Here is a 24,810-nt window from a genome sequence, read left to right on the forward strand (position 1 = left end):
GCTGGGTCAAGTCTGCCTGTTACCCCAGACCTCTCGGGGAGTGAGGGGCCAAGCTGGATGCTGCCCAGAGCTCTTGCCTCATCAGTATGCAGGATAGTGCACAGCCCTTCAAAGGGTGACTTCGACATGAGTTATGGAGTCTGTTCCTCAATATTTAGGTAAACTTAACAGTGTTGACAAAACTAGGGCTACTGAAAAACTGCACTAAATAAATGGTCACAGGATTCAACAGAGCTTTACAATATATGTATGCATTAGTTTGCTAGTTTGCTAGGGCTACCAGAACAAAACGCCAGAAACTGGGGGTATAAACAACAGAAATGTACTTTCTCACCATTCTGGAGACTAAAGTCCAAAATCAAAGTGTCGGCAGGGTTGGGTGCTCCTGAGGCTTCCCTCTTCGGGTTGCAGGAGGCCGCCTTTCTGCTGTGTCCTCACATGGCCTTTCCTCCGTGCAGATGCATCCCTGGTGTCTCCTCCTCTCTTATGAGGACACCAAACCTATTGGATTAGGACCCACTATAATTGCCTCATTTTACCTCAACTACCTCTTTAAAGATTCTATCTCCATGTACAGTCACATCTGAGGGGTCAACAGCACTGACCTCCCATGAGGGCGTCCCACTGTGTTCCTAATTACCAAGGCAGTTTTCTCTTTTAAAAACATACATATTGCACTTTGTTATAAAGCAGAAACTAACACACCATCGTAAAGCAATTATACTCCAATAAAGTGTTAAAAAAAGAAACAAACACACATACATATTGTTGTGAACCAAATTGTTCCCCCCACCCCAAAATTCATACATTGAAGTCCTAACCCCAGGGTCAAAACCCTGGTCTGTGCTGAGACACCTAAGTGCAGGGCTTTCTCAGCCATCTGCCAGCTGAACGACATTGTCCTGGGGTCATTTCGTGGCCAGAGAGTGCTTAGAATCATGGGGAGCAAGCGCAAGCTTAGAGCCAGCAAACTGGGTCCCGGTGAGCTGTGGGGCCTGCAGCTGACGTTCAGTTGTCTCTTCAGTGAATTGGAGCCAACCTGTCCTGAACTCTGCCCAGGGAAGCGGGGAGAGCAAACAAGACACAGCCAGGAAGTGGCAGCACATTGGGAACTGTAACAATACCAAATAAATGAAAGTCATTAAAACTATGTCTCTTTTTCCTTTCAGGTAAACTAACACATCCCCCACAAAAAGATGGCATTTTCAAAGGCACGGCTATCAGTGATGGTGTTTCTTAATGGCCCATGTCTGATGGGCCCATAGGTCACCAGCTCTCTTTGAGAGGGTACAAGGCCTCTGGGCCTAGAATGAGCTCTGGGGGTGCAGTGCTTTGTTCCAATGAACGGTACATGTAAAGGGCTCATTCGCTGCTAGGCCAGGGAGCTCGGGGTGGACTGAGCATGACTTGTGCAAGTGGGACCTTGAGCTGGGTCCTGAGCAAGGTGGGGGAGGTGACGGGGCATCGACATTCCCAGTGTAGGGGTTGTGGCACAGAAGTCAGCAGTTGGGGAGGACTGGGCTGTAGAAGCAGCACAGTGTGATGGGTTATAGGCCAGCCCCTAGAGCTGGCTTGAATTCAGCTGCATAACTTTGGGCAAGTTGTTTAGTCTCATTTGTGCCTCAGTATGCTCATCTGTAAAATGGGGACAATTGTGGTGCCCACCACATAAGGTTGTTGTGGAGTTTAAATGAGTTCATATAAGAAGAGTCCGTAGAGTGGTGCCTGGCATGTAGTCAGTAACCCGGGAGCGATAGCCATTCTAGTTCATCCTGTTCTTTCATTAAACTGTGATTGAGCACCTGGTAGGTGCCGGGACTATGCTGGGCTCTGGGAACACACAGCCTTGCCCTCCAGAAGCACACAGCATGCATAGATGTGAAAACCGTTTAAACGATGTTGTAAATAGCCTCACAGAGATAAAGCCCAACAAGTTATGGAAACCAGGAAGAGCCCGTGACCTGGCCTGAGTCGGGGTGGAGGGATGGGGTGTCCAGAAAAGCATCTCTAAGAACATGTCACCTGGTCCAATCATAAAGCAAGAGCAAGAATGTCTTGGGAAAGGGGTGACAGTGGGAGGGGACATGTGCAGAGTGAAGTGGGGCAGTGTGGTCCCCGTGGGAACCCATGGCAGTTCTGGGTAGGAGGAGCTTAAGTATAAGCAGAGATGACAGGAAACACATCTGAGAAGCAGATGGGAGCCAGCGCCAGGGGCCCAGTGCCACACCAAGGGCTTGGACTTGAACCCGTGTGGGTTTGAGCAGGGAGTGGCATACCTGGATGTGTGTTTTAAACCTGAGCACAGCAAGAGGTGGAACCGGAGGGGAGAACACTAGAAACTAAGTCACCCAGGAGCCAACTGCGTGGCTGGCTGGGTGACTTAGCTTCTAGTGTGATGGGGGTACAGAGAGAGCAGGGATGCCAGGAGTGCTCAGGAGGGGACCTGGCACAGCGTGACTCAGTGACTGCAGGAAGAGGGGGAGAGGTGGCTGGGTCCACAGGGGTGTTTCCAAAAGAGAAGGGGGGTCAGAGAAGGCCAAGCACAAGCAGGGGATCCAGCTGCGAGGAATCGAGCTAGGAGGCTGGAGCATGGAGACCGCTGCCCAGGGAGAAGAAGCAGAGCAGAGGCCTCGCCCAAAGTCAGGGGAGGCGCAAACGTCCAGGGGTGAGTAGACCAGGCAGGGGCCACCAGGAAGCCGAGGAGCAGAGGTCAGAGGGCTGCCCAGAGAGCTCAGAGCCCTCCCAGATGTAGGGAGGGCCAGGACGATGGAGGGCAGGACGTGCGGGAGACTGACCACAAGAGGGCAGTAGAGCTGCCGGGGAGTGTGGGACAGGGACCCCAGGTTAAGATGGAAAGGGACTGTGAGGGAAGAGAATAGCAAATGTAGGCCACGCTTAGGGAGATCTGAGTGAAATGGGGGAGAGAGAAAGGTATGAAGTGGACTCGAGGAGAGTTCCTTTTTAAATGGAAGAAGCATGAAGCAGAAGCCAATAGAGGCAGAGGGGAGAAACAAAAGGAAAAGTGCTGCTGGAGGGACCAGGCCCCCAGGAAATCAGAGGGCATGAGTGCCAGCCTGGGCACCCTTGGGTGTTAGTGACAGAAAACCTGAGCCACCCTGACCTAAGAAGCAGAGAATTTGTCGGCTCACATAACTGAAACATTCCAAGGTAGTCTGCCTTCTGGCATAACCGGATATGGGGCTTCAAGCAGTATCACAGGATCTGGTTTCTCCCCCTCCAGCTCCTGTCCCTGTTTCCTCACCGTCTACCCCATTTCCAAACAGAGTCACCTTTTTTAATCTTTTTTTTAAAATGGGGATATAATTCACTTATAAAATTCACCCTTTAAAAGTGGACAATTATACTTTAAAATCATTTTGACCTTATTCACAAGGTTTGCAACACTCACCACTATCTAATTCTAGGACTTTTTCCTCACCCATCACCAAAAACCTGTCCCTACCAGCAGTCATTTCCCATTTCCCCCTACCCTTAGCCCCTGGCAACCACTCATCTACTCTCTTTCTCAATATGTGGACTGATGTGTCTGGTTTCTTTCACTTATCATAATTTTTCCACCCATGTTTTGTGTATCAGTACTCCATTCCTTTTGATGCCTAAATAATATTCCATTGTAATGGATATACCACAGCTTGTTTATCTATTCATCAGTTAGTGGATATTTGAGTTGTTCCCATTTTTTGACTATTATGAGTAATGCTACTATGAAAGTCCTTGCATAAGTTTTTATATGAACTTTTTTGTTTTTGGTTTTTTAAATGCTTTAATTGAGGTATATTTGATGTACAATATTATACAAGTTTCAAGTATACAACATAGTGATTCAGTAGTTTTATAAATTATCTTCCATTTATAGTTATTATAAAATATTGTTTATATTCCCTGCACTGTAAAATGCATCCTTGTAGTTTATTTTATTCATAGTAGTTTGAACCTCCTAATTCCCTACCCCTATTTTCCCCCTCCTCCTTCCCTCCCACCACTGGTAACCAGTAGTTTGTTCTCTGTATCTGTGAGTCTGTTCCTTTTTTGTTATATTTACTAGTTTGCTTTATTTTTTAGATTTCACATATAAGTGATGTCATACAGTATCTGTCCTTCTCTGACTTATTTCACTAAGCATAATACCTTCCAAGTCCATCCATGTTGTTATAAATGGCAAAATTTTATTCTTTTTTATGGCTGAGTAATATTCCATTATATATATACATCACAACTTATATATATATGTATATATATATATATACATATATATATCACAACTTCTTTATTCATTCATCTGCTGATGAGTAGGTTGCTTCCATATCTTCACTATTATAAATAATACTGCTATGAATATTGTGGTACATGTACCTTTTTGAATTAAGGTTTCCATTTTTTTCAGATATATACCTAGGAGTGGAATTGCTGGGTCATATGGTAGTTTATTTTTAGCTTTTTGAGAAACCTCCATACTGTTTTCCACATTGGCTGCATCAGTTTACATTCCCACCAAGTGTTTCATGGCCTAGCATGCAATCTATCCTGGGGAATGCTCCATGTGCTCTTGAAAAGAATGTGTAGTTTTTTTAAGGAACTACCATATGACCCAGCAATCCCACTGCTGGGCATATAACCTGAGAAAACCATAATTCAAAAGGAATCATGTACCAAAATGTTCATTGCAGCTCTATTTACAATAGCCCGGAGATGGAAACAACCTAAGTGTCCATCATTGGATGAATAGATAAAGAAGATGTGGCACATATATACAATGGAATATTATTCAGCCATAAAAAGAAATGAAATTGAGCTATTTGTAATGAGGTGGATAGACCTAGAGTCTGTCATACAGAGTGAAGTAAGTCAGATAGAGAGAGACAAATACCGTATGCTAACACATATGTATGGAATTCAAGAAAAAAAAGTGTCATGAAGAACCTAGGGGTAAAACAGGAATAAAGACACAGACTTACTGGAGAATGGGCTTGAGGATATGGGGAGGGGGAAGGTAAACTGTGACAAAGCGAGAGAGAGGCATGGACATATATACACTACCAAACGTAAGGTAGATAGCTAGTGGGAAGCAGCTGCATAGCACAGGGAGATCAGCTCGGTGCTTTGTGACCACCTGGAGGGGTGGGATAAGGAGGGTGGGAGGGAGGGAGACACAAGCGGGAAGAGATATGGGAACATATGTATATATATAACTGATTCATTTTGTTGTGAAGCTGAAACTATCATACCATTGTAAAGCAATTATACTCCAATAAAGATGTTAAAAAATAAATAAATAAATAAACAAATCAGGCCAGGGAAGAGAAAAAATAAAAAGAATGTGTATTCTGCTGCTTTTGGATGGAATGTTCTATATATATCTATTAAATCCATCTGATCTAATATGTTATTTAAGGCCAGTGTTTCTTATTGATTTTCTGTCTGGAAGATCTATCCATTGATATAAGTGGAGTGTTAGAGCCCCCTACTCTTATTGTGTTACTGTCAATTTCTCCCTTTATGTCTGTTAATATTTGCTTTATGTATTTAGATGGTCTTATGTTGGGTGCATATATGTTTACAATTGTATCTTCTTGGATTGATCTCTTGATCATTATGTAACGTCCTTCTTCATCTCTTGTAACAGTCTTTGTTTAAAAGTCTATTTTGTCTGATATAAGTATTGCTACCCTGGCTTTCTTCTGGTTTCCATTTGCATGGAATACCTTTTCCAACCCCTCACTTTCAGTATGTGTCTTTAGATCTGAAGTAAGTCTCTTATAAGCAGAATATAGATGAGTCTTGTTTTCGTATCCATTCAGCCAATCTATGCCTTTTGATTGGAGCATTTAGCCCATTTACATTTAAAGTAATTATTGATATGTATGTTCTCATTGTCATTTTGTTAATTGTTTGGGGGTTGTTTTTGTAGGTCTTTTTTGTTCCTATTTTCTTCTTCAAATATTAGTGTGCTTGATGTTGTCTCAGAGGTCTCTTAAACTCCTCATTTCTTTTTTCTTTCTCCTGTTCAGCATCAGTGATTTCCGCTGATGCTCTTTCCACTTGCTCGTCCATTCCTCAGTATCATTTAGTCTATCATTTAGATTCCTTCTAGTGTATTTTTCATTTCAGTTATTGTATTCTCCTTCTCTGTTCGGTTGTTCTTTATATTTTCTAACCCTTTGTTAAAAACTTCTAACTTCTCACTCTGTACAATCATTCTTCTCCCAAGTTCTTTGATCATCTTTACAATACTACTTTGGACTATTTCTTGGATAGGTTACCTAAGTCCACTTCACTTAGTTCTTCTTCTGGGGTTTTATCTTGTTCCTTCCTTTGGAACATGTTCTTCTGTCACCTCATTTTACTTAAGTTGCTGTTTTTATTTTTATGTGTCTGATAGGTTGGTTACATTTCTCAAACTTGAGGAAGTCAAGTTTTTAGGAGACATCCTATGTGTCCCAGCAGTGTACTGTCTTCTTGTCAGCAGAGGCTGTGTGAGTACTTCTGTTGTGATGAGCTGACTACTGTTCCTAGTCCAGTTGGTGCCAGGTCCTGCCTTGTGTGGAGACTGCAGGCCACTGGTTGGTGAGGCCAGATCATGAGATGGCTGACTGCAGAACCCCAGGGGGTCCCAGGGCTAGTGCTAGTTCACTGGTGGCTGGAATCAGGGTCCAAGTGACCCCAGGCCTCTTGCCCACCCCCTGGTGGTAAAGCCAAATCCTGGGGCTAGTGACAGCCTAATGGCAGGCAGAGACATGTCCTGGGGTCTGGTTGCAGGGCCCAGGGGTCCCAGAGCTGGTGTCAGATGGCTGGTGCGTGGGGCTGATTCCTGACACAGTTGGCTGCAAGGTCCAGGGTGTCCCAAAACTTGTGTTGGCCTGCTAGCAGGCAGGACCAGGGCTCAGTCAGTCTCAGGGCGGGTCTGGCCTGCTGGTGGGTAGGCCAGGTCTACAGGCTGCAGGACTGCAATTGTCTTGAGGTTGTTGTCTGCCCACTGGTGGATGAAGCAGGTTCCAAAGATAGAGCAGACTTGCTGGTGGGTGGGAGTGGAGCCCAGGGGATTCTGGGGCTGGTGCCTGCCCACTGGTAGGTAGAGCAGTGTCCCAGCATCTCAGGCTACAGGGTCCTGGGGTTCCTGGTTGTTATGCCTGCACATTGATATATGGGGCTATGTCTTGGGCTCTCTAGTGAGCAGGACCGTGTCCAGGGGCAGCTTTGGTCTCCTGGGATCTTCAGGCAGCCTGTCTGCTGATGGGTGGGGCTATGTCCATGCCCAGTTATTTGCTTGGCCTGAGGCATCCCAGCCCTGGCAGCTATAGACTGTTGGGTCAGGCAGGGCTGGGTCCTGGGGCTAATAATCTAGAGGGAGGATTCCAAAATGGCACTTGCCAGCACTAGTGTCCATGTGATAGAATGAGGTCCCCCAAATGGCAGCCACCAGTGTCTATGTCCCCAAGGTGAGCTACAGTTTCCACCTGCCTCTCTGGGAGACTGTCCAAGATCAGCAGGTAGGTCTGACCCAGGCTCCTTTCAAATTACTGCTTCTGCCCTGGGTCACAGAGCATGTGAGACTTTGTGTGTGTCCTTTAAGAGTTGAGTCTCTATTTCCCCCAGCCCTGTGGCACTCCCAAAAGTGAGCCCCACTGGCTTTCAAAGCCAAATGCTCTGGGGGTTCACCTTCCTGGTGCAGGACTCTTGGGCTGGACAGAACCCCCAATGTGGGCCTCAGACCTCTCACTCCTTTGGGAGAACCTCTGCAGTTGTAATTATCCACCTGTTTGTAGATCAGCTAACTGGGGATAACATGGGACTTGACTATTTCTCGACTCCACCCCTCCTACCCATCTCATTGTAGTTTCTTCTTTATATCTTTTTCATCAATGGTTATCCTGCAAATAGTTGTAATTTTTTAATTAATTTTTATTGGAGTATAGTTTATTTACAATGTTGTGTTAGTTTCTAATGTACAGCAAAGTGAATCAGTTATACATATACATAATCCACTCTTTTTTAGATTCTTTTCCCATATAGGTCATTACAGAGTATTGAGTAGGGTTCCCTGTGCTATACAGTAGATTCCTATTAGTGATCTATTTTATATATAGCAGTGTGTATACATCAGTCCCAATCTCCCAATTTATCTCTCCCCCACTTTCCCCCTTGGTAACCATAAGTTTGTTTTCTATATCTGTGACTCTATTTCTGTTTTGTAAATAAGTTCATTTGTACCATTTTTTTTAGATTCCATGTATAAGTGATATCATATGATATTTGTCTTTCTCTGTCTGACTTACTTCACTCAGTATGACAATCTCTAGGGCCAAATATGTTGCTGTGAATGGCATTATTTCATTCGTTTTTATGGCTGAGTAATATTACATTATATGTTATATCCCACATCTTCTTTATCCATTCATTCGTTGATGGACCTTTAGGTTGCTTCCATGTCCTGGCTATTGTAAATAGTGCTGCAGTGAACACTGGGATGCATGTATCTTTTCGAATTATGGGTTTTTTTCCAGATATATGCCCAGGAGTGAGATTGCTGGACCATATGATAGCTCTGTTTTTAGTTTTTTAAGGAACCTCCATACTGTTCTCCATAGTGGCTGTACCAATTTGCCAAATATTTATAATTTTGGTGTGCCCATAAGAAGAGGTGAGCTAAGCATCTTTCTTTTCCACCATATTAGCCAACCTCCCTTCCTGAGGCCTGTGAACATATGGTTTTAAATCTCTTGTATATGTAACTATCAGTAAAACTGCTGGGTGATATGGTAACTCTGTGTTTAACTTTTTGAGGAACTGCCTAATTGTTTTCAACAGCAGCTACACCATTTTAAATTGCCACTGACAATGAATGAGGGTTCCAAGTTCTCCACATCCTCACCAACACTTATTATTATCTATCTTTTTTTATAGCCATCCTAATGTGTGTGAGTCATATCTAATTGTAGTTTTAATTTCCATTTCCCTAATGACAAATGATACTGAGTGTCTTTTCATATGCTTATTGATCATCATGTATTTTTTTGGAAAAATGTATATTCAAATCCTTTGCCCATTATTTAATTGGGCCATTGTTTTTATTATTGAGTTGTAAGAATTCTTTATATATTCCAGATATAAGTCCCTATGAGATACATGAGTTGAAAATATTTTCTACCATATTGTGAGTTGTAAAAATTCACTTCCTTGTTAGTGTCTTTGACAAGACATTTTTGGTTTTGAGGAAGTCCATTTTATCTATTTTTTTGCTTTGATTGCTCATGTTTTTGGTGTCATATCTAAGAAACTCAACCCAAAGTTATAAAGATTTATACCTATGTTTTCTTCTAAGAGTTTAATAGTTTTAGCTCTTACATTTAGGCCTATGATACATCTTAATGTAATTTTCATTTATGGTGTGAGACAGGTATCCAACTTCATTCTTTTGCATGTAGACATCCACTTGTCCCGGCACCATTTGTTGAAGACTATTCTTTCCCCATTAAATTGTCTTGACAACCATGTCAAAAATCAATTGTCATAGATGTATGGATTTTTTTCTGAACTCTCAATGATGGAATTAGTGCACCCCTTTTTTACCCAGCATGGGTTTTGTGGTCCTTGAAAATGGAACGCCATTTTCAAAATCTATTTAAAGGCTCCACTCTACACATTTGTTTAAATATTACTCAACTTGACAAGCTGTCTGTTACTGGAGGTTCCCAAGGGAGACCTTGAGCCAGCCCAGGTCATAATGTTTACTGTGCATGATGCTCCCCATCTACATCCACACACAGCCTCCCTCAGTTCACAGCATTCCATTTCTTAGATGAGGAAACTGGCTCAAAGAGATGGGGGCAACCCCACCACTTGTGACATCCCACAAATCATGTTCAAACCCTTTTATCTGATATATAGGGCATTGCTGAAGCCCCCAACACCCCTCATGCAAGAAGCATTGGCTCACTGTACGCACAGACAGCTGTACAGCCTCTGTTTAAACGCTTCCACAAATGCAGGACTCCTGGTTTTCCTTTTCCTTTCACATCTATTATTTTCATTATGAAATATTTCAAGCACACAGAAAAGCACTGTTGACACCCATAACATAACAAATACCCACGTGTCCACAACTGGGAGTGAATAAAGGCTAACATTTTTCTATGTTTGCTTCAGATCTTTTTTTAATGAAAGTCAACTATTACAGATGTATTGATGATCTATATGAATCCCTCCCCAATTCTCTCTCTCCACAATGGAATCACTATCCACAAGTAACAGTTCTGTTACTCATTCGTTAAACCTTTTCCACACATGTATACATGTGTGGACAATACATATTGTTTTGGATGCTTTAAAACTACATCTAAGTGATATCACGCTGTAATATTCCAACCCTAGTTCATTCACCCAGTTTTTTGTTGCAGATGTTTACCCATACAGTTCCATGGAGATCTAGTTCATCCATGGTAACATCCATATAGACTTTCAATGTGAGAGGACATCATGATTTGTACAACCCTCCTGACCATGGACACTTCCCAGCTTGTAAGTTTTACAAACGCTACTATAATAAACAACCTCTAATGATATGAGCTGGGTCATGAGGCATGTATATTTCAACTTTATTAGATGTCGCCAAATTGCTCTCTAAAAGTATTGTAACAGTTTATATTCCCCCCCAGTCTGCTATGAGCAGTCCATCTACCCAGAGCAAACCATGGTGTTGCCAACCACGCTATCCTCTAACATGAAAGAGGGAATTCACTGCTGTTATCAGCAGCATCGTTTTCTTTCCATGCTGACTCTTGAAGGAACTACCTTACAGTGATGGATGCACTTTCCCCGTTGGTAAGCTCAGACTGTGGCCATCTAAGATCCTCCAGAGCATTTCCCCAAGTGCTCCTATCAAATCAGATACCCCTTAGTTAGAATTGATTTTTCACCCAAATTTAAATTTTAGAGGGGCTGTGTGTGGATTTGGGAGGAGTTCACATTGGAGGGCAACAACTTGCAAAACTGTCCTCTAACATAGCTCAGAGAGCCTCAAAAATCATATTTGATTTAGGTTATCTAGTTGGTAATGGTTGAAAACATTTGCTTGTGCTCAGAAATAATTTGCCAGCCCCCCAAATTCCATCTTTTAACATGCGCTAGCTCTATTATTACCTAAGATTCTTTGATCCAGTTACCCAGGCATTTTAGTCCCCCCCAAACTACAGAACAAGACTAAAGAGCTTTATCATGACTGAAATCACCATCAGCCTCATCAATAAGTAACATGAACTGAGTCACAGTAAGCCTGGACAGCACTGGTGTTGTGCAAAATACTTAATGATCTGTACCACACAGAGGCTGATCAATCCATCAGATAGCACCTGTCAATAGCCTGGTGCAGACAGACCATGAAAACCAGGTAAAGAGCAAGCAAAGCCAGAGAGCTCCTGTCATTACAGCACTGCCAGACTCTTGCATTATGTGGGCCACAAGCCTCAGGGCTGGAGGAGTGAGTAGAAGGGGAAGCCAGGATATGACACCAACACAGTTTCTAACCAGAACCCCAAGAACAGGTTCACAAAGAGGAGGGAAAGGGCTGCTGCTCTGCATCCATGGTGTGTGCACCTCTGATGGAAGTCTGCCCCACTTCCATCAGCGGCTAATTTGAAGATTGAGGGTCTCTGAGGAGTAGGACAAACTCTTTTGGGCATGAGAGTGAGAGTGAAGGCTGTGGAGGTGGTGGAGATACTGGTGGGGGGGGTGGTAGAGGTGGAGATGACGATGGTGGTGGAGGTGGAGGTGACAGTGGAGGTGGAGGTGGAGATGACGATGGTGGTGGAGATGGAGATGACGATGGTGGTGGAGGTGGAGATGACGATGGTGGTGGAGGTGGAGATGACGATGGTGGTGGAGGTGGAGATGACGATGGAGATGGAGATGACAATGGTGGTAGGGGAGTGGTAGAGGTGGAGATGACGAGGGCGGTGAAGGTGGAGGTGAAAATGGTGGTGGAGGTGGAGGTGGAGATAATGATGGTGGTGGAGGTGGAGTTGGTGACCTCTTGATAGAAATGTGGCAATAAGTTGTGCCTTATTAAGAAGGGACCAGTCCAAGGGAAAAGTAGAGAGTGCATCCACCTGTGTGGAAATGTACATGATGTGAGCGGCCACCTACCTGAAGAGCTATTGAGTTCAGTTAAAAGAAGAAACAGAAATTATTTTCTCATGAGCATTAACTGGACACCACTCAGATCAGACAGAAAGCCATTCAGAAGATGTGGAAAGCCCTCTTCGCTATTAGCAGCAGCTCCAGGACTTGTTCTTGACTTGTCTTGAAGGTCAAGGAGGTGGCGACCTCATAATGCCACCTCTTATTTCTGCTCCTGGCTTTGGGCAGGCCCAGCTCCTGGGAGCCAAGGGCTGGCAGCTCCCCTCCTGGCTGGCTCACACCTGGACAGCATTTCTCAGTCCTCAACTTCCTCCTCACACCAAGGTGGATGGCTGGGCAGACAGGAAGGCCATGGTCGTGGGCTTCATGGTTTCCTTGCCCCCATGACCTGGTCAGGGGCACATGAGAAACAGCGGGTCAGAGCACCCCAAGAGTTCACAAAGTGCAGACTTGGATGTACACATTTTCACGGGTCTCACACCCCTCCTTGCCGAGCAACCTTACGGTGCAGCCCCAGCCCACACTTCTGGTCCCTGGCCCTTCCATCAGATGGGTCCAGGCAGAGGTTGTGGTCTGGCAGGGGGGCAGCCCCCTGAAAGCCCTTCCCCAGTGGCTGGAGCATGAAGTTTGCTGGCCACTACAATTGAGCCAGGGAGTCCCCTTCCAGGAAGTGTCACGAGGCAGATGTGTCAGTAAAGAAGACGCGTCTGTAAAGCAGACGCATGTGTGTTTCACTGGGTTTTTCATATGGTCAAGTTGTGAAATAATAAATATAAAATATATATTACTCTCTGCCCCAGTGATTGGTTCCCAACACAGACTCTTCAAACCCTTGTGACGTACTGAGTAGTAGGAGGATAGGTGCGCCAGTGAGGTGAGTCTGTGTGGGCTCCTGGATGGGGCTGGTCACCAGAAAGACTAAGCCATGATTAGAAGCTTGGAACTTTCAGGCCCACCCTCCATCCTACAGAGAGGGGAGAAGGGCTGGAAAATGAGTTAATAATCGATCATGGCTATGTGATGAAGCCTCCATAAACATCCCCAAAGCGTGGGGTTTGGAGAGCTTCCAGATTGGTGCTAGGAGGGTGATGCACCCCAACTCCATGGGGATAGAAGCTCCTGGGCTTGGGCCCCTTCCAGACCTCGCCCTGTGTTTCTCTTCATCTGACTGTTCATCTGTACACATTATCCTTTGTGATAAATTTTCAATAGTTGGTAACCCGTTTTCCTGGGTTCTGTGAGCCCCTCCAGCAAATTATTAAACCTGTGGAGGGGTGCCGGGAATCTCCAATTTGCAGTCAAGTCAGATAGAAGTGGATAACCTGGGAACCTACGACTTCTAATTGGTGTCTGGAGTGGGGTCAGTCTTGTGGGACTGAGCTCCTAACCTACGGGGTCTACGCTAGCCCCAGGCTGTTCGCGTCAGAATTGCTGGGGTGGAAAAGCCACACATCTGGCGCTGGTTTGAGTGCTGTAAGTGTGGTGTAGTGTGAAAGGAAGAAAACACAGCGAGCCACTTCCAGACACGAGTGCACCTGTTTCTAAATACAACGTGAACTTAACCGTACTGGTATATGTTTTGTTGTCTAATTTACTCCACATCTGCTCAGAGGAGAGCCCAGCTCCTGGTGCCTTCACACCATCTCCTAACACTGCTGCCTTCCCGGGGGTGAGGGCCGGCCGGGGCACAGCCTGTCACACCCTCCACTGTGGGGCGTGCAACAGTTCCAGCGCCAAGTCAGGGCGTCCCACGGCTGCCCAGGAGGAGCCAGGTAACAGCCTGGAAGTACAGGGAAGTTAATTACTGCCTTTCGAGGTGAGAAAGGAGTAAAAGACGAGAAGGAGAAGAGAGAGGAATCCCTGGCCCTTTCAACCACAGACACATAGTGTTTCAAGGGAAGGCGTTGTTCTCTGGAAACAGCCCATGTGCCTGAGGAAAGGAGCTCTGCTTCTTGAGACTGCGGTCAGCTCGGTACACGCCCTCCTGACTGTCCTCTCCCCCTTCTCACTGCCTCCCAGCAATCCCCCCTCACCCTTGCTGCCCTGGGGTTGCGTCCCACCCACCATCCTCCTCTCAGAAAGTGTCAGTGGAGGAATTTGCTTCCGGCTCTGTTTTCTAGGGTACCTGGAAAGACAGCTGCCTAAAATCATCTCTCTCCCTTCCAGTGGTACAGGTAACAAGTTTAGGGGGAAAATTGGATTGTAAGATTACTGTCCAGATAGATACGCAAGAGATATGAAGGCTGAATTTGGGAAGAGACATTACAGTGGGAGAAGATGGTGATGATGAGAGGACTATTGTGGGATGGCATCGGCAGGCCTTGCACCCCAAACAGATGGGAACAGGTGGAAGGAACCAAGGTAAGCTGAGTTTGGGAGCTCAACCTGAGAGGCAAAAGAGCCATTAGCGGAAATAATGGAGAGGTTGGGAGTGCGCATGGATTTGCTCTGCCATTTGCTAACTCTGTGACCTTGGGCATGTTACTTGTCACCTCTGGGCCTCATTTCTTCACCTCTAAGGTGGAGTGAGTGATGACCCCTACCCTATTCAAGAGGATGAAATGAAATAGTATTGAGCACACAGCCTGGGCAGGGGCTGATAATTAACATTTCATGTTATCTCCATTGCCTTGGTCCAGCCATGGAGCTTCCTCAACTGCACAGGGTGGCCAGGGCTGAATCATGAGCTCTAAGGTGCCTCCCAGACTGCCCGTCCAGGGCTAGGCAGGCCCCCAACCCTTCTTGGGATCACTGGTGATGAAACAAGAGGTAGGAAGCCCCGAGTTCTGTGGAGACGGTTCCCTCAGAGCCCTCCCAGCCCTGGCCCTGCCCCCCTAGGGCCCCCCTGCAGTGTGGGGAGGGAGAGGGAGGGAGAGGGAGGGAGAGGGAGGAGGACCCACCCCTCGGCCCCTCTAGTGCAGCATCCTGACTGTGATTGGTGCTACCCCACTATAGACTCTCCTGGGGAGCCTGCTGGAGATGCAGATTCCAGGCCTCCCCTTGACCAGTGGATTAGACTGGGGATGGAGCCGGCACCTGAACTCGAATGTGCTGAGAACCACTGTTAGGACCCTGGACCCAGGACCCCCAGCCAAGTGTGACTTCTTGCTTCTGAAGAAGCTCCTTCCACCAGGAGCCTGACCAGAAGCATCTGCCCGTCTCCCCGACTCCAGCTCCAGCTGCCCCAGCACGCACCCTCTCTGTACCCGTCTCCAGGCATTTCTTTGCCTCTCTGTCTCTCTCCATGTCTGTCTTCCCCTGTCTCTCTGATTCCCTGTGTCTCTCTAGTTCCTCCTTGTCTCTGTCTCTATCCCCTGCCCCCTTCTCCGCCCCACCACCCTCCCCCCAAGTCCCTCCATCACTCTCTTGGTTCCTCTGTTCCTATTGTTCTCTTTCTGTGTCTCTTTGTCTCTCTCTCTGTCCTATTTCTCTTCCCTAGTCTCTGTATCTGTCCTCCGTTTCTCTCGTTCTCTGTCTGTCTCTTTCTCTCAGTGTCTCTCTGCCTTTCTGTGGCTCCTTCCTCTCTCTGTCCCTTTGCCTCTGAGTGTCTCTTTGTCTCTCTTTGTTTCTGTGTCTCTCAGTGTTTCTCTCTGTCTCTGTCCCTCTGTCTCTGTCTCTTTGTCTCTCTGTGTCTGGTCTCTGTCCCTCTCTGTCCTCTGCTTCTCCCTCTGTTTCTTCCCCTGCCCCATCACTCCCCAGAGGCCTGCAGGCTGGTGGTGGAGCAGATGGCTGTCAGGCTTGGCCCGAGGCCGTCTCATCACACAGGCTCCTCCCTCCTTGGTGGCTTTTCAGCAACCACCTGGGGAGTGCAAACTGTCCTGCCACAGACAGGTCACTGTCACCACCGAGATCCAGGGCCTGGCGCAGCCCAGGGCCCAGCCTGCCTCGGGTAACCCTGTGCAAGGCCAAGCTCCCAGCTCTGCTTGCGCAACAGCTGCTCTAGAGCCAGAGGCCCGGCCTCGAGGAGAGGGCGGGGGGGGGGGGGGGGGGGCGGGGGCGGGGACTTGAACCCAGGAGAACCCAGCTCTTCCCCAGAGCATCACGCGAAGTTCGCGGTCCTCCATGGAAACTGGCCAGCCCCATCTCTCACTGAGAGGCAAGGTCAAGGCCTCCACTCTGGCCCCCTCCCTTAGCAGGAGACAGGGAGAAGCCAGGCTGGGTGGCATGCCCTAAAGTCCCCTGCCCAATATCTCCCAGACCTGCGGGGGGGGGGGGTCCAGAAGTGGCCTTGTGCTGCTGCCCCGAGGCCAGTGCTGCCCCACCTCTGTCTGCAGAGAGCGTCAGTGTCTGGTGAAAAGCCAGGGCCCCCCACACCCCTGTTGCCCATGCAGTGTCCCCCCCAGTCCCTCTTTCTTTCCTGGAGCAGACGCTAAGGCAGCTGAGAAAACCTCTGCACTGGATGGGGGGGTCACTGTGCCACGCAGGGGACCCGCTGCAGAATCCAGAACAGCTGCGTCAGGCAGGAATCAGCACACCCATTGTCCAGATGAGGAAAGCAAGGCCCAGAGAAGGGACATGACTGCTCCAAGGTCCCACAGCACTAGTGGGGGACCCAAACGGCCTCGTTACACACATGCATACACACTCAGAACTGCCTGAAAGGAGCACCGGTCATGTGCAGGAAGCAGCTGCTCTAGGAAAACACAAACAAAAGACAGCCCCGGCAGCAGAGCACCCAACGAATGCAGTACTTGCACCCCACCCTGCTGTCCCTGGGGTCCCATGGAGAGGTGTTCCTCCTGTGCAATGTACAGAGACGCCCCTGACAATGAGGGAAGCAGCCATGTCCCGGTTCAGGGGCAGCCTGCACGGCTTGTGCACAAGCACCACCCCGCGCCAGCGTGTGCTGGGCCACAGCCTGCACTACGTCACTTTGTCTTCCAGCCGGGGCGGCAGGCATGATGGCTGCTGGCTTACAGATGGGGAGACTGAGGCTCTGACTTGCTTGTCCACGCCAGGACTTTGAGCTCCCTAGGTCCCAAGTGGTTTTTTTAAGATGGAAATAAAAGCACCCAGCAGGGCTCCCCACCCCAGACCCAGGGAAGAAGCGAAGGGGAGGGGAGGCTGGCCTGAACGGGCCCAGCAGGTGTCCAAGTGCCAGAAACCAGAGCAGGCCCTGCGCATGCGCGGGCTCCAGAGGGAAGGCCTGGTTTCCTGGGGTTTGTGCATCCAGGAGGCCCCCGCTGCTGCAGCAGCCGTCCCGTCCCTCCTGGCTAGAAGGAGGACAGGATGGCAGGATGCAGTGGGAGAAGGCCCGGCTCATGTTCCCCCTCTTCCTGGCAGGGATTCCGTGGTGCACAAGGACAGCTGAGCTGGCAGGTGGCCATGCCGTGCGGAGGGGAGAGCTGGGGGGGAAGGGCGGCCAAGGGAACTGGACCCAGAGCAGCCACTCTCCCCACCCATGCCCCTTCCCAGTCCTGGGTGCTGGGGCCGAGCCACTGGGCCCTGGACTGATACCTGGGCACCTGCATTCCCTTTACCCAAACCTGCTCTCCAGGGCAGGCAGGCAAAGGCCCAGCGAGAACTTTCTCAACAGACAGACGGACTGACACCAGGGAGAAGACCCACTAGTTTGTAGGAAGCAGCAGGCCGCAGCTGAATGAGACCTCTGTAATACTAGAATCTCTGATTCACACTGCCATCCCCACCCAGCCTCCGTGCTGTTCCCTAACCCCACAGCTCTGCACCTGTTGGAAGGCATCCGTCTGGGAAACCACAGGGTCCCTTCGCCTTGAGCTGTCACCAGAGTCCTCGGTTGCTTGGACCACCTACCTAACTATTTGGGGACACTCCAGCCTGGGGACATATATTGACAATCAGTGGTCCTTAGAGATTCATCACAAAAGTCAGGGAACTATTTGGTGACATCAAACAATGAGGACTGTATGTGGATCCAGAAAGTGCCAGGAATGATGTGTCAGCAGCAGAAAACTACATCCTGGGTGTCAGAGGCGCCTGCGGATGGGGCTCATGGAACCCTGGCTGAAGGCCTAACAGGTGGGAAGTAAAGGTGAACTCTCCTCTCTGGGGCTCTATTGGGTCCTCACAAGACCCTACCCCCAGGGGGAGGACTTGAACCAGAAAAGCAAAGCAAAGCTGGACGCTGAACTGGCTGAAGTTCAGTAGGTCTAGCCTGAGCCTACATCTTTGCAGAGAGGGTCCAGGGCCAGGAATCTTCCAGGAGGACCCTGAATCTGGAGCAGTCACCAAGGGAGGCTCCAATTCCATGTCAAACAGATACGACCTGGCATCCAGCTCCAGCAGGTGTGCGTGCCCCCGTGACCTCCTTCTGAGCACCACAGGAGCCGATCAATTTCGTGGTTCCTGTCCACAGGCACAACTTCAGGCACCACAGTCCCGAAGTGAACTGTCAGATAGCACGCTCTTCAATTGTCCTAGACCGATTCGCTTCAAGCTCTCGCTCTGATGTTTTGTGATAGCAAGCATACTCAACCCAGCCCTGCTCTTCAGGTTTTATTCATGTTAAACAGATGCCCTATCTGAGACCCTGTCCCTCATCTCCAAACTGCATGTTGTTGAGACAATTAAGACGAATGAAAGCACTTAGCACAGGGTCTCGCATGCAGTGGATATTCAACGCATATTTCCTTCCTCCCTCCCTCCCTACCCCCTCCCTCCCTCCCTCTTCCTTCCTTCCTTCCTTCCTTCTTTTCTCCCTCCGTCCCTCCGTCTCCCTCCCTCCCTCCCTCCCTCCCTCTTTCTTTCTTTCTTTCTTTCATCTTCCCCCCAAAGCAGAAGCTAGTGACCTTAATTGATCTCCTTCAGCCCCCTCTCTTCTGTTTGTCCTGCAGCAATATTCTTTCTGTCGCTCCTCTCAGGATCCTCTTAAATTCCACTGTTTCCTTCATACGTGGATCTGCACACTGTTTTCTAGGTCCACTACAAGAGAGAGACTCATTCATCTCTGTGTGCCCACCACACCAGACTCAAGGCCTGGAACGCAGTGTCTGGTTCTAGATGGAATGAAGGAATTGGTAATGGGATGGGGATGGAGGAGTGGGTGAATGAGGGGGATGGGTCTATGTTACCCTCAACAAGACCAGAGCTCTTGAGAGCAACAGCTGTATCCTTGTCACTGATCACTGCCTCATTCCAATGATAGAGTTCCTGACAAAGAGTTGGCATAGAAAAAAAAAAGTTTTATGGTTTATAAAACAGATAATGAGTCTTACACACGACTGACTATCATTTGGGGAAAAGTGGAATGTATTGGTAAACAACAGTAAACCTTGATCTAGGACACTGAGTTTCAATCCCAGCTCTACCACTTCCCAGCTGTGTGGCCTTATCCAAGTGCCTGCATGTCTCTGAACCTCCATTTCCAAATCCTGTGAAATCAGGATAATAGTTGATACCACTCAACTATCCCCCGAGGCTGCGAGGATCCTATTGGGCATGGGTTCTAATCTGGTCCTTTTGAAGACCCTGCCACCACGAGAGCCTTGATAGCCAAGCCCCAAAGCTGAACATCCATCCCACCTGCTCACCAGAGGGTAGAGTGGGTCCGTGGGGCGGGGACCAGCAGGCTGCAGGATGTGAGCCTGCTCCACTTTCAGGCTTCTGTAACCAGGGATATGCATGATCACCCTGACCTCAATCTTTCTCTGTGAATTATGGAGAGTTCTCTGAAAATGAGGCATGTGCAAAAAAGTTCCACCGGGCTCCCCACCCTCCCCTCATTTCATCCTTCCCAACTTAATAAGGACCATGGTTTATTAGCTGTTCCCTTCCAGCTCGCCTTGTCCTATGCCTGCACACGTGAGACTAAAAATACCCATGTCTCCTATTGGAGGCTCTGCCCAGGAACAGGAAGGGCTGGAGCCCGCACTGACACTGAAAACCGGCTCCCTTGTGCCCCCTGGGATCTAGGCCACTGGGCCTGTCCCGCTTGGGGCAGATGGGCACCAGCTTCCTCCCGACAGTCCCCAGGGATCCCCAGTAATGATCAAAAGGCTGTTCTGACTTCATATGTGTGTGTGTGTGTGTGTGTGTGTGTGTGTGTGTGTGTGTGTTTTAAAACTTATTTATTATTTATTTTTGGCTGTGTTGGGTCTTCATTTCTGTGTGAGGGCTTTCTCTAGTTGTGGCAAGCGGGGGCCGCTCTTTATCGCGGTGCGCGGGCCCCTCACTATCGCGGCCTCTCTTGTTGCAGAGCACAGGCTCCAGATGCGCAGGCTCTGTAGTTGTGGCTCATGGGCCCAGTTGCTCCGTGGCATGTGGGATCTTCCCAGACCAGGGCTCGAACCCGTGTCCCCTGCATTGGCAGGCAGACTCTCAACCACTGCGCCACCAGGGAAACCCTTCATGTGTGTTTTTGTTCAGATACTCCAAAGCCATTTTCTGGGAGTCTCCTCACCACCCCGTCAGACAGCTTCCCACCATGAGGCACGAGGGCTCTTCCCCAGGGGACACGCGTGACCAGGAGCACAGCTCTGGGCCCCACAAGTGGCCCACCCAAGTCTTAGCCTGCTCCCAGAAAAGACATCTGTGCCCTTTCTATTAAAACACGCAGGACGGCAAGTGTGTGAGCACTGGGCCCATCTAGAAGCCAGAGTTGGTACACTGGTGAAACCGTGTGAACAGATTTCTTGCTCCTTGTTTCTCTGCCAATAAAACAGACAAAAGGCGTCAACCCAGCCTTGGGTTAGAGCGAGGACGACATGAGTTCACGGAAGTAAAAATGCAGAATTCTGCACAGAAGTAGGTGACGGCAGGTGGACGAACTTTGAAGCAGGAAGTAGGTGTGAGGACGCCTTGCTTCCATCAGAGAGAGAAGCAGATCGAGGAACATGTAAGGGACATTTCAATAGCTCGGCAATAAACACTTGGTGAAGCTGAAGGGGTAATCTCTCCATGGGCTTTCATGTGCCACTGGATACCTCTCTTGGCATGGCCTGAGATATTTTGGAAGTGATGATGAAAGACAAATTGATTTTCATCATATCCATCCACGGGAAAAGGCCAAGAACGCCAGCGAGTATAAAGACTCCAAAATTTAAACTACCTGGAACTTGGATGTGGTTCTTCCCACAGGTGCACCTCATTATATGCAAGAAAGGGGGTCAGAATGAGCCATGGACAGAAAAATAGGGACTGGTGATGAGGGTGTCATGGACAGAAATACTGACAGGGAACGGCTGACGGGCCATCGGGGAGGGACATACCAGAAAGGTTGAGAACGGAAACCGTGTTTAACAGAAATGTCACAGCTCTGGCTCCCGGCTGCGGTGAGGTAGGGCGGCTGCGTGGGACTGAACAACACTGTCAGAACCAAACTCTCCCCAGATCCGTGCTCCAGATGGTTCTGCCAGGAGCGGGGGAGGCACTTTTAGAGCTGCTTGTCCTCATTTCACCTTCTCCTCCATCCCCTGAAGGTCCGAGGGAGACACAGAAGAGCAAGTGCTACCAGTCTCTGGATGGCTGGTACCTCTCTCAGCTAAAGGGAGAGGTCTTGCTGGCTGGGAACACTCATTCCACCCCATTTGATTCAAACATTTATCGAGCGCCTCTTGTGTGCGAGACACATAGGAGGCACAGGAAGGGGGACTCAGGAATGAGGAAGACCATGAGTTGGTCCTCAAAGACCTTAACGTGATCCCAGCGTGGCCATGACCTCACCATAGACTTTGCTATGAAATAGGAAAGCTCTAGGTAGTTTGGAAGAGTATTCATTTTTCAAACTGATATTTAAATGTTTGTGCCATTCCAGTAAGAAAAAGGAACCAGGGATTCAAACTATTTGAAGTTTAATGATTTAACACACACACACACACACACACGTAAATTTATGTAAAAAATATTGTTCAATCTCAGTGGTAAGTTTAAAATGAAAATTAGAAAGAGTTACCATGTATCAATTATACTATGACAAAGGTTCACACAATGACAGTATTCACTACTTGTGACGGTCTACAGGGAGTTGGACGTACACAGCTAGTGAGATTGTAAACAGGCATGATTTCTCTGGAAAGTGATTGGACATTATATCTATCTCAAGCCTTAAAACAGTCATAACCTTTGACTCAAGTAATTCCACTACCTGGAATCTACTTCTAAAGAAATAATCAGAAATGTGGTCAAAGGTATAAGCACACAGATATTTATCAACATATTATTTATAAAAGTGGAAAATGCAAAACAAACTAAAAGTTCAACAACAAGAAAATAGAAAAATGGATTGTGGTACATCGGTATAGTGGGTGATGAAGCAGCTTTTAAATTAGGTTTTGAATACCTTTTAGTAAACTATTCACTACTGTGTTGAGACTAAAAAGATCACGAGACCAAACTCTATATGATGTGATCCCAGTTTTATTTTTTAAATAAGTATATACACATATATATGTGTGTATATATGTATATACGCACACACATTTATTATATATGTTGTAATAATTATATGTTGTAGTTGAAGGAAATGCTAAACAACAAAATGTTTAACAGTGATTATCCCTGGGTGATGAGATTGGGTGATTTTATTTTCTTCCCTATATAACGCTTGCATTCCAATAATGAGCATGAGTTTGGCAGGATGGCTTGTTTCACAGACCCCTCTAGGGAGCCCTGCTGGGGGTGGTCCCACCCTCACCCTGAACGGTCACCTGTGTCTGAGGGTTGAGCTGGGTCTGCCCTCCAGCTGGAGTGGAGGCCCCTCGTGTCACCTGCCTGCTCCACCAGCGCCTGGCGCCTGCCTGTGCTCCTGCCTGCTCTGAGCCCAGCTCCCTACCTCACCTGGGCAGTTCGCACCACACTCCCAGACGCCCCTTCATCACACAGCCCAAGTGTGGTGTCTGACGATCTTTTCACACCAGCATCCCCTTACCCAGCAGCCTCTCCAGAAGCCCAGCCCACAGTATGTACCCTCAGGCCTCGCCCTCGTGAACACTCCCTGCTCTCCCTTCCCTGCTGACAACATCCATCACGGCTCAGGGTGGCAACAGGAGCCCCACTCACTGCAGGCCTCCCCTCATGCTGACCCTCTGCTGCTCTTGGGCTCCCCTCTGAGCCCTCCTCCCTGTACTGCGGCATCAACCAGACCACCCTGCTTTCACTTCCTGAAACGTGTCATCTTCTCTCTCACCTCCAGCACTCTCCCTGCCCCCACCCTCTCCCCCACAGGCTGTTCCTCAGCCTGGAAAGTCCTCGCCCTTCTGGGGCTCTTCCGACTCATTCACCACCAAGGACACTGTCTGGATGTCAGCCCCACCTCATAGCCTTCCTGGACCCTCCTCTTTAGGAGGACAGGTACCGCCTCCCTGAGCGCTTACTGTGTCATTTCATCATGATGGCACTGCCCACAGTAGGGTCTCAAGAACAAGCTGCAGCCAGTGCCAGGAAGCATCCTCAAGACAAACCCAGCAGAAATAGCAAGGCTTCTTTATAGATTAACCATCCTCTCTGCAGCACACCTCCTAATGATTCTGCAAATGGCAGAACTCTGCCTCCCTCTCCATCCCTCACAGCTCCTAAAGGCTGCTGAATGTTACCGACCACCAATATTCGTCTATTGCCACTGCCACCAGTTCTCACCCACTGAGATGACACAGAGCCTAAGAAATCTGTCCCCAAAGGCCCAACTCAGGGCTTGAGCTCAGAGAATTTTCCCAGGAACCTTAACAGGTGTCTTGGGCTCCTGGCTCAAGGTGTGTTCCTTATGACCATTGAAAGCATCTCCCCTGCAGGCTGACGGCTGTTCTTCCCCTCGGCTGGGACGCTAGGCATCTCAGAAGCATGTGATGGTCTCAGGGGCGGGGGGTGGTTCAGCACATGAGCTTCGGGGTCATACAGGGTATGGTGTCTAGGGTTAGGGCATCAGTGCTATGTATGAGACACTGTGGGACCTTGTATAGGTCTCCTTAGGTCCCTGAGTCTCAGTTTTCTCATCCATAAAATGGAGATAATACAGAGGCACATCCCATCGGATGCACACCGTGTTCACAGAGCATAGGTGGGGGGGGATGGGGGGAGGGAAGAAGAGCTGTGCTGAGCCACACTCCGCTGCACAGATCTGAAGTCAGCTGTGCAAGAAGTGGATTCTGTGGCTCACTGAGTTTCTCTGCAATGGCAGAACAGCGACAGAGGACAGTGACACAGGAGGGAAGGCAACTTCCTGCTCCAGGAGGGGTTCAAGGATGCCTCCAGTTTCTTCTGTCCACCCTCCCCAACTGTGGAACCACATCCATGAGAACCTCCTCAGACCAGGACACACAGGGGTCTGACCAGAATACAGGAAACCACTATAGCTTTAACTAAGCTATCGCTAAGCACTTTATCTCAACTCCCTCACCCATTTGACAGATGAGGAAAACTGAAGCTCAGAGAGGTTAAGCACATTGCCCAAGGTCACCCCGCTAGGAGGGAATCTGGAAGCATACATCTTCCTGGCATAACTGCTTCAGTGGGAATTGACAGGTTTTGTAAATTTGATGAGTGTGGGACCAGAGTTGGGATAATCTTCCACGCCCTGTTAACTATCGGGATGGATCCAAAGAGAGGCACCACAGAGAGCTGGCATTCTCTAGGACTTGCAGGAACTAGGGTGCCCAGGAAGGCTTCAGGGTGGAGGTGAGGTCTCATGTCAGGCCTTGAAGGATGGCTAGACCGTGCTTGCCAGGGACGTCTAAAAAGTCTTCCAGG

At 48.3% G+C, this 24,810-nt stretch overlaps 1 long non-coding RNA gene across 1 annotated transcript in view; it reads right to left on the reverse strand.

Moving 5' to 3' along the window:
• Positions 1-20,397: 20,397 nt before the first annotated feature.
• LOC137224407 (uncharacterized) overlaps positions 20,398-24,810 on the reverse strand; it is a 224,035-nt gene continuing 219,622 nt past the window's right edge. The window contains exon 3 of the long non-coding RNA XR_010943333.1: positions 20,398-20,428. This is a non-coding gene — a long non-coding RNA (uncharacterized lncRNA). The remainder of the gene's footprint in view (positions 20,429-24,810) is intronic.

Source organism: Pseudorca crassidens, chromosome 5 (genome assembly GCF_039906515.1).
Source record: "Pseudorca crassidens isolate mPseCra1 chromosome 5, mPseCra1.hap1, whole genome shotgun sequence".
Lineage (NCBI taxonomy): Eukaryota > Metazoa > Chordata > Mammalia > Artiodactyla > Delphinidae > Pseudorca > Pseudorca crassidens.